Here is a 14,283-nt window from a genome sequence, read left to right on the forward strand (position 1 = left end):
CCTGTTTGTATTGGCAGATAGATTCCTAAGTATTTTATATTGTCTAAGATGATTTTAAATGGAATTTCTTATTCTAATTCTTGCTGCTGAGATGTGTTGGAAATATATAGAAATGCTGATGACTTATGTGGGTTTATTTTGTATCCTGCAATTTTGCTAGAGTTGTTGATTATTTCCACTAGCTTTTTAGTTGGTTCTCTAGGATTCTTTAAGTAGACCATCATATCATCTGCAAAGAGTGATAGCTTGGTCCCCCTATTGCCTATTTCAATACCTTCAATTTCTTTTGCTTTACTAATTGCTACAGCTAGTGCTTCTAGTACAGTGTTAATTAATAGAGGTGATAATGGGCATCCTTGTTTCACTCCTGATCTTATTGGGAAGGCTTCTAGTTTATCCCCATTGCCGATGTTGTTTGCTGATGGTTTTAGATATAGACTGTTTATTATTTTTAGGAAAGGCCCTTCTTTTCCTATGCTTTCTGCTGTTTTCAATAGGAATCAGTGTTGTAATTTGTCAAATGCTTTTTCTGCATCTATTGAGATAATCATGTGATTTTTGTCATTTTGCTTGCTAATATGGTTAATTATGTGGATGGTCTCCTAATATTGAACCATCCTTGCATTCCTAGTATAAATCCTACATGGTCATGGTGAATAACCCTTGTGATCACTTGCTGGAGTCTTTTTGCTAGTATCCTATTTAAGATTTTTGCTACTATATTCATTAAGGACATTGATCTGTAGTTTTCTTTCTCTTTTTTTAACCTGCCTGGCTTTGGAAACATTACCACATTTGTGTCATAAAAGTAATTTGGTAGAACTCCTTCTTTACTTATTCTGTCAAATACTTTGTATAATATTGGGATTAGTTGTTCTTTGAATGTTTGATAGATTCATTTGTGAATCCATCTGGACCTGGGGATTTTTTCTTAGGGAGTTCTTTGATGACTTGTTCAATTTCTTTCTTTTTTTTTGATATGGAGTTGTTTAGGTATTCTATTTCTTCCTCTGTTAGTCTAGGCAATTTATATTTTTTAAATATTCATCCATATCACCTATATTGCCATATTTATTGCCATATAATTGGGCATAATTATTTTTAATGATTGCCTTAATTTCCTCTCCATTAGGGGTTAGGACTCCCTTTTCATCTTGGATACTGTCAATTTGGTTTTCTTTCCTTTTTTTAATTAAATTGACCAGTACTTTGTCTATTTCATTTGTGTTTTTCAAAGTACCAGTTTCTAGTCTTATTTATTAAATCAATAGTTTTTGACTTTCAATTTTATTAATTTCTCCTTTCATTTTAGGATCTCTAATTTAGTCTTCATCTGAGGATGTTTAATTTGTTCATTTTCTAGTTTTTTTTAAATTTGCATACCCAGTTCATTGACCTCTGCCCTTCCTAATTTGTTAATATAGGAACTCAGGTATATAAATTTCCTCCTGAGTACTGCCTCGGGTGCATCCCATAGATTTTTGAAAGGATGTCTCATCATTGTCATTTTCTTCAATGAAATTATTGTTTCTATGATTTGTTCTTTAACTAACCAATTTTAGAGAATCATATTATTTAATTTCCAATTAATTTTTTTATTTGCCTTTCCATGTACCCTTACTAATTATTGTTTTCATTGCATTGTGATCCAAGAAGGTTGCATTTTATTATTTCTGCTCTATTTCACTTGCTTGCAATGTTTTTATGCCCTAGTACATGGTCAGTCTTTGTGAATGTATTATGTGCTGCTGAAAAGAAGGTGTATTCCTTTTTTTGTCCCTATTTATTTTCCTCCACATATCTACAAACTCTAATTTTTCTAAGATTTCATTCACTTCCCTTACCTCTTTATTATTTATTTTTTGGTTTGATTTATCTAGGTCTGATAGAGGAAGGTTCAGGTTTCTGACTAGTACAGTTTTTCTATCTATTTCATCGTTGAGCTCCACTAGATTCTCCTTTAGAAATCTAGATGCTATGCCATTTGGTGCATACATGTCGAGTACTGATATTTCTTCATTGTCTATATTGCCTTTAATCAGGATGTAATTACCTTCCCTATCTCTTTTGACTAGATCTATTTTTACTTTGGTTTTGTCAGATATGATTGTGACTCCTACCTTCTTTTTATCAGTTGATGCCCAATAGATTTGGCTCCATTCACTTACTTTTACCCTATGTGTTTCTACCTTCCTTATATGTGTTTCTTGTAGACAGCATATGGTAGGGTTTTGGTTTCTAATCCACTCTGCTACTTGCTTGCATTTTATGGGTGAGTTCATTCCATTCACATTCAGAGTTATGATTATCAGCTGTGTATTTCCCAACATTTTGATTTTGATTCCTTCTACACCTGTGTTTTGTTTTGAAAAGGTTCCTCTAATTCCCACCCTTATTTTACTTTCCTTGCTACCCCCCTTCTTATTCCCCTCTTATTTTCTTTACAGTCTTTTTAAAGTACCCCCCTACCCTCTCCCTTCCCTGTATTGCTTCCCTCCCCACAAGTCCATTTGTTACCCTTCTACTTCCCTATAGGGTGCAAGTCAATTCTCTGTCCCTATGTATTTGATTATTCGTCCCTCTTTGAGTCAATTTCAATGCACACAAGAATTGAGTATTTCCTTTCCCCAAACTCTTTACCCTTCCAATGCATTGATGTTCTCCCCCCTTCCCTCCATGCCCTTCTTTGTGACATATAAATTTAACCTATTTTGTTTTTTTCCCATTTCTCTTAGTATTAACCTATTTTTAAACTCTAGTTGTATATATATATATATATATATATATATATATATATATACACACACACATATATATTTGTGCATACATATATCTATATAAATATTTATGTCTTGACATTTTATCCTATACAGTTTGTCAGTGTTCCCTCTACGTGTAATTCTTCTAGCTACCCAGGGGATAATAACAATTTTTAAGAGTTACCAATATCCTCTTTTCTTATAGGGATAAATTTCATTTTAACTAATTAGGTCCCTTAAAAGAAGGTTGTTTTTTGTTTGTTTGTTTGTTTTGTTTTTCTTTTTTCTCCCTTTCTTAATTACATTTTGATGATTATCTTGGGTTCTATGTTTGGGCATCAAATTTTCTGTTCAAGTTTGGTCTTTTCTTTTCAAATGCTTGGAATTCTTCTACTTTATTAAATAACCATACTTTTTCCTATAAGAATATATAGTCAGTTTTGCTGGGTAGTTGATTTTTGGTTGTAGACCTAGTTCCCTTCCTTTCCCGAATATCATATTCCATGCCTTTCAGTCCTTCAGTGTAGATGCAGCCAGATCCTGTGTTATCCTCACTGTAGTTCCATGGTATCTGAATGACTCCTTCTTAGCAGCTTGTAATATTCTTTCTTTGGTCTGATAGTTCTTGAATTTCGCTATGACATTCCTGGGTGTTGTCAGTTGGGGATTAAGTACAGGAGGTGATTTGTGGATTCTTTCAATCTCCACTTTTCCCTCTTGCTCTAGAATTTTGGAGAAGTTTTCTTAGATAATTTCCTGTAGGATGATGTCCAGGCTTTTTCTTTTGTCATGGTCTTTCGATAGACCAATGATTCTTATGTTGTCTCTCCTGGAATGATTTTCTATATCTTCTGTCTTGTGAATGAGATGTTTTATATTTTCCTCAAATTTTTCATTGTTTTGATTTTGTTTTATCGTTTCCTGGTGCCTTGTGAAGCTGCTTGCTTCCAATTGTTGTATTATGGTTTTTAAAGACTGAATTTCATCCCTGGCTTTTTGGTCATCCTTCTCCTACTGGTCTGATTTTCTTTGGAGGTCATCTTTTATCTTCTTTGCCTCAGCTTTCATTTTCTTTGCTTCATCTTTCATCTCCTTTGCCTCATTTTCAAGCTGATTGATTTTGGCTTTCAAGACACTATTTTCTGTTTCCAGATGAGTTATCTTGCTTTTTAAGTTCTTTTCCCAGTTGTCTTCAACCTCTCTTAATTGTGTTTTGAATTGTATTTTGATTTCTTCTAGAGGCTGTGTCCAGTTCGATGGAGTATCTGTGTTTTTTCTTGATATTCTTTAATCTTCCTCTGTTATATTTGCTCTTTGTTCATTGCCTGGATAGAAGTTGTTGATTGTAATTTCTTTTTTCTTTTTCCTTTTTCTATTGTTTGCTCATATTTTCCCCTTCTTTTCCCCCTGTAGTTGCCTGCACTCTTGGTCCTCTCATTATGTGTTGGATCTGTGGGTTTGGACATTTCTGTCAACCTTCACCTTTGGAACTTAGCAAGGCAATCAGAGCAATCTATGGGGGAGGGTTGTTGGAGCTTGACCTTCCCTGTGCTCCGAAGGCTTGATAAAATTAAGCCCAGCATAGTTGAACTTGCAGATCTGGATGTGCCCTGAGACTAAAATATTGGGAAGGGAGGGGGCAATATGGAGTGTCTCAGCTGCAAGGAGGCTACCTGCTCTGTGCTTCTTATCTAGCTGCTTCCCCACCACCTGTATTCTATGCCCTGAGCCTGGCACAGCTTTGCCTGTAAGATGTTCCCTCCAGACTAGTGCCCTTGCCTGCCCAGAGATTCCAGCCACTGCTAGAGGCTCAGGGGGAGGGGTCCTGGGACCTTCCTTCTTGCTTCCCCTTAAACCCAAGTGTTCTCAAATTCAGGCTTTTGGAGAGTGTACCTTTTAAGTTGAGTCCAGCAGGAGGATTCCTTGGCTCTGTCCTGTTGTTAGATTTGATTTTCAGTTCCCTAGGAGCATTTGGTTTTTAATCAGTAAGGAAGGGTTTTTAGAGGTCTGAACTTTTGCTGCCTCTACACCACCATTTTGACTCTACCATCTATATTATGATATCTTAAGGGAATGACAAAGTCAAAAAACTTATTGTTAACTTATGTTAAACGGGTAGCCCACTAAACCCCAGACTCAATGATTCTAACTTGAACAAGGTATCTATTTTCTTTATGAAAAGAAATTTTATTCAATGTGTAGAACATTCTATTTAGAATTGGGAAGACCTGAGTTCAAATCTAGCCTCTGTCTTTAACCTCTGTTTTCCTCAATTTCCTCTTCTATAAAATGGGGGAAAGAATACCACTTATTTCCTAGAATTGTCCTGAGGATAAAAGAAGAAAATATTTTTAAAGTGTTTTGCAATCCTTAAAATGCCATATAAGTATCAACAAAGAACATTATTATCATTGCATAAAATCTCCTTTCTAGAAAATTTTAAATCTTGAGGCAATAATGACTTTTCATGTCAACAGAAGGATAATCTACAGGGAATTGAAATAGTTGGACTCTAAAATCCCATCTGGATCCAAATCTATGAGTTTGTAATCCTACATCATGATCCTCATGACCTCCAAACACATTTCTCACATATTGATGGGAAAGTAGCTCCAGCCCCAACGTCTTCTGAAATATTAATGGAATTGGTGAGTCCATATATCTATATCTATATCTATATCTATATCTATATCTATATCTATATCTATATCTATCTATGACTTTTCACTTATTCTATGAGAATAACCCTGAAATTCATGACATTAAAGATATTTTCTATCATCTTATCTAACTGGGCTACCTTGTTTGCAATAGTAAGTGCAAATTTGGGCTGGAACAGTAATGTTAGACATTTCAAGATGGTGGGTAGGCAGGAAGTGGTCTATTTTGGTGGGTTGATCTCAAAGGGCTCCTCAGCTGTTATCTGAATAATAGAAACAGAAACTGGTCAGTTATATGAGACTGACATTGACCCTTGAGCAAGTCTAGCTTCTTTCTCTTTCTTTTAAATAGACATCTCTCCTTTTGTTGGAGACGAGCATATGTTGTCACAACTTGACTGCCTAATTTTAGCCACTACTGGGGTTTGCTTAGCCACCAGGGCCCAAATCCGGGCCAGAAATAGGCAGAAGAGTGATAGTCATGTGTTCAACAAGGCCTCAGGCAATAGGCCAAACACACATTTGAGCTGGGTGGAATTTCTTGCCCTGTGAAAATGCAGTGGCAAATCGTCCTCCCCCTCTTCTCTCTTTCTCTATGAGTTAGTTCTCTGGTACAGTGAGCTGTCACCCGAAACTAACGAGGAGGATGTGTCTCCCAGCAATCCGAGCTCCGGTCAAAAGTTCATGACTTGCCAGCTTCATGCCAACTTGGATGAAGATTTCTGGAATGGTTAGAAAAAATAGTTTAATGTAATTCACCTTGCTATGCTATTTCATTAATAACCTCAAAAAATGCAAAGAGTGCAGCCTTAAAATTCCTTGACATCCTCAGCATATGAAAAAGAATGGTGAAGTTTCTGCCTGTCAAAGGGAAACATCATGTTCATTCTCTTCCTTTCTCTCTCTCCCTAGAACTTTTTACTTCTCTAATAAGTATTTATTCCCACACTGTGTCTCTTTTCCTGAAAATTCATGACGTTTCTCTGAAGATCAGTATTTACTGTATCTATTATTTCCCATCTTATAAATATACTTTGTGTAACAAAAAAGCCTTTTACTTTTATACACACTCACATATACACTTGGAAAGACTGAGAGATAGAAGGAGAGAGGGAAAAAGAGAGAGCAAGAGAGAGAGAAAGAAAGAAAAAAAGAAAGAAAGAAAGAAAGAAAGAAAGAAAGAAAGAAAGAAAGAAAGAAAGAAAGAAAGAAAGAAAGAAAGAGACAAAGAAAGAAAGAGACAAAGAAAGAAAGAGACAAAGAAAGAAAGAGACAAAGAAAGAAAAAAAGAGACAAAGAAAGAAAGAAAGGGAGAAAGAGAGGAAGAGAGGAAGGGAGGAAGAGAGGAAGAGAGGAAGGGAGGAATGGAGGAAGGGAGGAAGGAAGACATATGTATGAATGTATGTCTAGATTTTCTCATTCATGTCTCCCTGGACACTTAGATGGAACTTGGACTTTGAGATGCTCTAGGATGGGAAGATTGAGAAATATGGGAGCTTTGTGGGATATACTTATGATTGATAGTTCAAGGATCAGAAGAGATAGAGATGGGTTTACTTTACTGTCATTGAAGTTAACTCAGCTAGGATTGTTCTGTCAGAAAGACTTCAGACATTATCAGAAGACATTAGAACTGTAAAAAGTGATGTAGTGGATAGAGCATGGAGCCTAGAGTCAGGAAGACCTGAGTTCAAATCTTGATTCAAACACTACCTCTGTAACTCTGGGCATGTCACTTAACCATCTTTGCCTCAGTTTCTTCATCTATAATGGAAAAAACCATTCGAGTATCTCTGTCTAAAAAACCTCAGGGAGGATCATGAAGAGTTGGACATGACTGAAATTTCTGAGTAACAAAATAACTGCAGTATGGGGGAGAGACAGAAGAGGACAACCGCAAAAGTCAATGAAAGAACACACTTTGCCACCACTTTGGAAAAATTTGGAACATGAAGAAACATTGTGCAATATAAAATACAATACATAATTCTGTGAAAATTTTTAAGAAATTGATGGAAAAGGATGGGGCATTAAGAAAACATCCTGTTATCTGGACATTTTAAGATGATTCTCTAATCTTTTATACATATATTATATCATTTGACCCTCTTAACAACCTGTGAAATGACAGCAGCTATTATTGTGGTTCCCTTTATATTGATGGGGAAACAGAAGATGGGAGATGGTTAGTAACCTACTCAGGGTTCATACAAGTATCTGAGATCAACTTTGAACTCTAGTCTTCCAAGTACAAATACCAGCCCTCTACCAACTATACAACACTGCATTTTCACTTTGATTTGGAGAACAGAAGTATGTTGTGCTCTACTTTTCCTTCGTATACACATCAAACATTACAAAAAACCTCTTTGCTTCAAACAACAATGTGGTTGTATATGCTTTATTATTTTTGGAAAACCCCTGTGAATTTCTTGAGGGTATATCTCTCACACACAAATAAATACACACACACACATGCACACACATGTACACACAATCCTAGTGGTTATTCCAAACACAACCACATCTACCTTTTACCAATTTCAACACAACAGTGCCCATGTGGATTATCTCCCACCATTATTCTCAGTTTCTGTGGCCATCTCAGGCCCTCAATCTAAGCTCAACCAGGGCACCCAACTGTATAAGTAACATTAGAAAAATTCCACAATCATCTCTCAGCCTCACTACCCCACTTCCCCTTCCTTCTTTGACATGTGGCTACTACAAATGCCATTGAGAGGAAGGTATGTTCTATAGGATTGTGACACTGTCATCTCTCTTCTTTTTGGGAAGGACATAGTGAATTGTGCTGGATGAATAGGCATAGATGCATTGAAATTTGCATTGAACTTTTGTTGGAACTGTGAACCGATCCAACTATTTTGGAGAGCAATTTGGAATTACACCCAAAGAGCTATAAAACTATATATCCCTAGATCCAGCTGGTTCTATTTCCCAAGGAGATCCGGGAAAAAGGAAAAGAACTTATCTGTTCCACAATATTTAAATTTATTATAGCTCTCTTTGTGGTGGAAAGAACTGGCAGCCTAAGGAATATCCATCAGTTCAAGAAAGGCTGGACAAACTGTGATATATGATTGAGATGGAATACAACTGTGCTATAAGAAATGATAAGCATATTAACTTTTTTTAAAAAAAGCTTAGAAAGAACTGTGCAAAATATTGTATAGTGAATTAAGTAGAAACAAGAGAATGTTGTATATAACTACAGATTTAATTAATTTGTGAATGTCCACCTCCAAAGAATGAACTGAGAAGTGAAATACAAAAAAACCCCCAACCATAATCTATATGTACATATTGGTTTGCTGGATGATGCCTTCTATGGTGTGGGGAGGGAAATGAGGGGTTGAGATACACAGAAATAAATTCTATTAACAAAAAAGAAAAATCTGTACTGAAGATCTTATTATATTATTTTCTAGACAAAGTCTCCCTTCTTAATTTCCCCTTTTGTCTAAGATATCACCATCTTTTCTAGTAACTCAGGTTCTTTGCTCCAGTGTCCTCCTCACTTTCACTTATCCCACATACCAAAACAGTTGTCAAATCTTGTCATCTCTACCTCCTCAACATCTTCCACATATGTCACATATGGCCACCCACATAGCCTCTACCTTAATTAAATGAATCATTGTTCCTTTCCTGGACACTTACAATGAACTCTTAATTGACCTCCCTTCCTTAATTCTTTCCCCACTCGTCTCTTCTCTGCATACCTGACAAAGTGATTTTTCCCAAAATGTAAGACTGGCTATGTCATGCTTCATTCAATTAATTCCATTGTCTCCCTATTTCTTGTAGGACAGGAATCCCTAACCTGGATTCCCAAAGAGTCCTTAAATAGATCTCAAGGGGTCCATGTACTTGAATGCGCAAAAATATATTTTATTTCAACATAATCAACTTCCTTTGTAATTGAATGCATTTTAGGAGAGGTCCCATGGCTTCACCAGACTACCAAATGGGTTAATCAATATACATGTGCATGCACGCACGCACACACACACGCACACACACGCACACACACGCTACTCTAAGACCAAATACGAGTTCCTCTGGCATGTAAAGCTTATCACCATCTTGCCCCAACCCATTTTAAAAATTCTTATTATACATTACTTCTTTTCTTATACTTTGTAGTCTGACCTAACTAGTCTTCTTGCTGTCTTCTGGCTCAAAAAAAAAAAAAAACAAACCTAAAATATTGAAATACAAAGAAAATTTTAAGCATATTAGCTTCCATTAAGCAGAACTACATAAAGAATAATGGAATGATTTGGAAAATGTACTGCTGCCTTGAAATAAATTTTGCCTATTTCTTTTGATTGTTAATTCATATTAGGCTAGTTACAGATTGGTTCCAATGCAACCTCGCAACCTGGAGGGATTGAATCACTGAGGCAAATCGTTTTAAAATGTGTTTGCTGAATAGGAGCATATGCAGATATAATACCCCAGGCCCTTGACAAATAAGGTACATCCAGAGCAGTAACAATAGTTGTCCATTCAGGAATAAATGGTTTATCAAATCCCAAAGGTTAGTCTCCCTTCTCATTACTGGTTTCAGTAAGATTCTCTCCAAAACAGGCTTTAATTCAATGACCATTTCCCCATTCCAGGTCTCCTTAACTAAGGGTTTTACATATACTTTACCCTATGCAGCTCAATCACTCATAAAGCTAATGATAATAATGATGATGATGAACAATTATGTAGTACTTAAAAAAGATTTGCAAATCACTTTATAAATATTATCTCATTTTGGTTATTATTATCTCCATTTGGCAGATGATATAACAGAAACAGACAAATGAAGTGCCTTGCCCAGGTTCATACAGGTTTCTGGAAGGTCTAGATCTCAGATCTTTCTAATTCCAAGTCCAGCATTCTGTATAATGGGTCAACTACTCTCCAACATCCACACAAATCGAACAATGCTTAAGACACAGCAAGTAGCTAAATAAAAGGAAACAATATCCTGCTGTGAGTCAATTATGCTCACTGGTTATTGTTCTATTTTTAACTTGCATATATTTCATTTTTAGAAGTATAATTTAAAAGAATTCACCTGTTTGGCTAGCTTCAGAGGGCAAGTAAACTGAATAATTACCAAGAAACAGTTATTACTTACATTTGCTCTATTAATCCAAGATATTACATACACAGAGATTTTCCAAAAATAATGAAGCATATTCAATTATATTATTAAGAGTAAATGTTTTTGTAATATTAATAAATAAAATATTTTAAACTTTTTATTTCATTTTCTATTATCCTTTTAAAATTAGATTTTTTGTTTGTATAATGTATATAACATATTGATATATTATAACATGTTACAACATAACAATATAATGTAGCATTAATCTAATTTATAAATAAATATAAAAATATTTGTGCTGCATGACCAAAGATATTTACTGGTGGGATCAGTGATCAAAAAAGTTTTGAGACCATTGTTCTGACTAATGGAAGATGTGACATTATAGGTTTGGGACCAGTGCTACATTTAGTGCTATATTACACTGAAGAGTATTAGACTACAAGAGCTGGAAGGAGCTCTTAAAATCTTCTAATCTAATCATTTCATAGATAATAAAGCTGAATCTCCAAAAAACTAAGGTTTTTGGTCAAGCTCAATAAGATACTAATCTCCAGTTACTAAGTCCAATGCCCTTTCTAACCAAACAATGTGGTGGCATTATGACTAGAAGACTAGACTTGGAGTCAGAAAGACCTGAGTTCAAAACCTAAATTAGACAGTTACTAGCTCTATGACCCTGGACAAGTTTCTTAACGTTTTTCTGCCTTAATTTCCTCATCTATAAAATGGGGGTAATAATACCACCTATCTCTCAGGATTATTGAGAATAAAATAAGATGACATTTGTAAAAACCTTCAAACACTCTATAAATGATAATTATTATTATTACCACAATTGATGGTTCCAGTTTCACTATTCTACGTACCTCACAGAAGCATTGTAAGGGCAGTACTTTTCAAAGCTTAATGTACTGTGTAACTACTGGTTAATACTGTTGTTATTAAGTCAAATATTTTGACTCTGTGATCAAATAATATTACTTTGTTGATGGTGATTAAAGGATCCATAATTTTATTATTTTAAGGATTTGTGAATATTTTGTTGGTAGAAGAGTAGATATGTGGGAGAGCTCAATGCTTGTCTTAAAATATTTGAAGGATTTTTGTGTCAGATGGGGTTTAGATTTATTCTGCTTATACACAGGGAATAGAACTAGGACAAATAAGTGAAAATTATAGAAAAGCAAAACTTAATTTGATGTAAGGAAGTACTTTCCAGAAAACTGAAGCTGCCCCAAAATTAAATTGATTGCCCTTTGAGGTAGTTAGTTCCCCATTGCTTGAAGATCTTCAATCATAATGGATGATTAATTGCTAAGGATATAGCATAATTCAATTCAGTGTTCCAGGCTGGCTTAGCCTAATCTTTTTGAATCCTGACATAGTCATCTCTCCAAGCTTTATGTCACTTGCAAATCTGAGAAGCACCAAGTCTTTACCCAAATTCAGGAACAGATGCCAGAAAAATCTCTCTCTGGTCACAAGTACAGAGATGAATAATAATGATAACTAATATTTTATTGTGCTTTAAAGTCAGTCAATAAACTTTTATTAAGGACCTACTATGTTCCCAGCACTATGCCAAGCACTGAGGATGCAAAGAATTATAAAAGACAGTTCCTTCTTTCAAGGAACTCACAGTCTAATGAGGGAGACAACATGCAAACAGCTCTGTAACAAGAAGATATATACAAGATAAATTGGAAATAATCAACAGAGAGGGAAGGAATTGGAATTAAGAAGAATTGGGAAAGACTTCATGTAGAAGGTATTATACAGCTGGGATTTGAAGGAAGTCAGAGAAGCCAGGAGGCAGAGGTGAGGAGGGAGAGCATTATTGGTATGGCATACAGGAAATAAAAATGCCAGGAATCAGAAGGTAGGGTGTCTTCTTTGAGGAACAGCAAAGAAGTCAATGTCACTGAATCACCGAGTAGATGGAAGAGAATAAGGTGGAAGAAGACTAGAAGGAGAGCAGGGAAATTCATGAAGACTTTGAAACCAAACAGAGAATTTTCATATGCATAATCGTTTTTGATCCTTGCAATAACCTCATGAAACAAGTGCTACAGGTGAGTATTTGAAGAAATAAAACACACAATTCAGGCAATTTGATTTTATTCTTAATGTTGATTAGTTGTAATCCTTCATACTTGGTGAGGACCAAAATGATGTAACTGGTGATGTCTTTTGACTCATGAATAAATTGGATTTAAGTGAGGCAGAGTTTCACAAAGTCATCAGCCTCACTCTCTCTTCCAGTCATTAGTCCAGTGGCAAGATCAAGGTCAATATGACTGGGGATGGCTCAGGATACAATAGATGATCTTGGTTTCTCCCATGTCTAACCAAGATCTCAGCACAGCACCTGCTTCAGTCACCTCCATGTCAGTTGGAATGAATTGTTCTCATCCACCCCTTCTGGTAGGAGAACTCTCCCCATGCCTGAAATAGACAGCTCTCTAGATCACCTACCAGTTATCCTCAACCTGGTTTAGCCCAGCTGCAGAAACGGTATACCAGAGTGTGCCCATTGTTCATGCTACAACTTCTTGGAGCCCCAGGTGAGAACTGGGTGGCAGGTGGTCACCAAAGGAAGAAAGCAGCCCTGAAAAGCCTCAGCAAGCCCTCACACCTTCCCTGAATACTCTAAGAACCCCGCAGTTGGTGTTACATGAGTATTGAAGTGCATAAAGACATGGAGAAAAGACTAGCTGTACACCTACTGAGTGGTTCCCCTCCAGTCAAAAGTATGCTGGGGGTGGAGGATCAGAGGATTAAGAGTTGGAAGTGCTCATGTGTTCTACATGCTACATGTATGTATACACAGGCAAACATGGTGAATGAGATCAACAATCAACATATCTGCTCTGCCAAGGCACCATGCTAAGCACTCAGTGCTCTTTCCACTCCTCCCAGCCTCCCTCTAAGGGGGATATCAATACAATTTAAGTTATAGAGTCTAATGTGGTTTTGAAGGACAGTTCACCAGGGTGCACAAGGCAGAGGCAGCTTTTATAATAAATGGCATGATCTTAGTCTTTACTAGTGTCCAAGCTTCAGCCAATCAGAGAACAGTATGAATGAGTTTTAATTGGGCTGGTTGGCCCTGTGTCCTCAGCTTTGTTGCCATAGTCTGCTCTCTGAGTGATGAAAGAGCCCTGGGAGCTGTGTCCTGACCTCCTGGAATGTGTGGACTGTGGAGTGTGCAGGATGCTAGAAGGCTGGAGATTAGAGGATAGCTTGGCAAGACAACAGCTAGGGAGGCCAGGGAAGCATTGAAAGACATGCACAGGTCCTCAGCATGTAAGAAAGTGGGGTCACATTTGAAGATAGCTAAAAAAGGTGGCAGAATCAAATGATTCCTGGTGGATGATTTTGGAAAGGCAGAATGAAGGCAGAAGAAGAAATCTCACCACCTAAAATGGTACATTTTCCAGAGCCATATGTGGTCCATTGCTTTCTCTTTCTTCTCTCTTCTCACTAGATCTTGTGAAATCTTTTAATGAGTATCCATTTCTTTATCTTTTCCTTTTCTCTGCATCAGTCTAGCAACCCTTATTTCAGCTGATTTCTTGCATGCCTTTCCAGAATGTGTCTCTTCCCACTCTACTCCACATTTTGCTCCCCTCTCCCTTTTTCTATCAATGAAAAGTATTTTTTATTTTGTCCAGATATGGGATTTAACCAGCACAAGTAGCTCCCCAGTGAGGAATCTCACTGTGTATATGCT

General features: G+C 36.4%; 1 long non-coding RNA gene across 2 annotated transcripts in view; it reads right to left on the reverse strand.

The window, feature by feature from the left end:
- Positions 1–2,859: 2,859 nt before the first annotated feature.
- Positions 2,860–14,283, reverse strand: part of LOC103095756 (uncharacterized) — an 82,579-nt gene continuing 71,155 nt past the window's right edge. For both annotated transcript variants that reach the window (XR_008916649.1, XR_462886.3), the window contains exon 5: positions 2,860–6,141. This is a non-coding gene — a long non-coding RNA (uncharacterized LOC103095756). The remainder of the gene's footprint in view (positions 6,142–14,283) is intronic.

Source organism: Monodelphis domestica, chromosome 2 (assembly GCF_027887165.1).
Source record: "Monodelphis domestica isolate mMonDom1 chromosome 2, mMonDom1.pri, whole genome shotgun sequence".
Lineage (NCBI taxonomy): Eukaryota > Metazoa > Chordata > Mammalia > Didelphimorphia > Didelphidae > Monodelphis > Monodelphis domestica.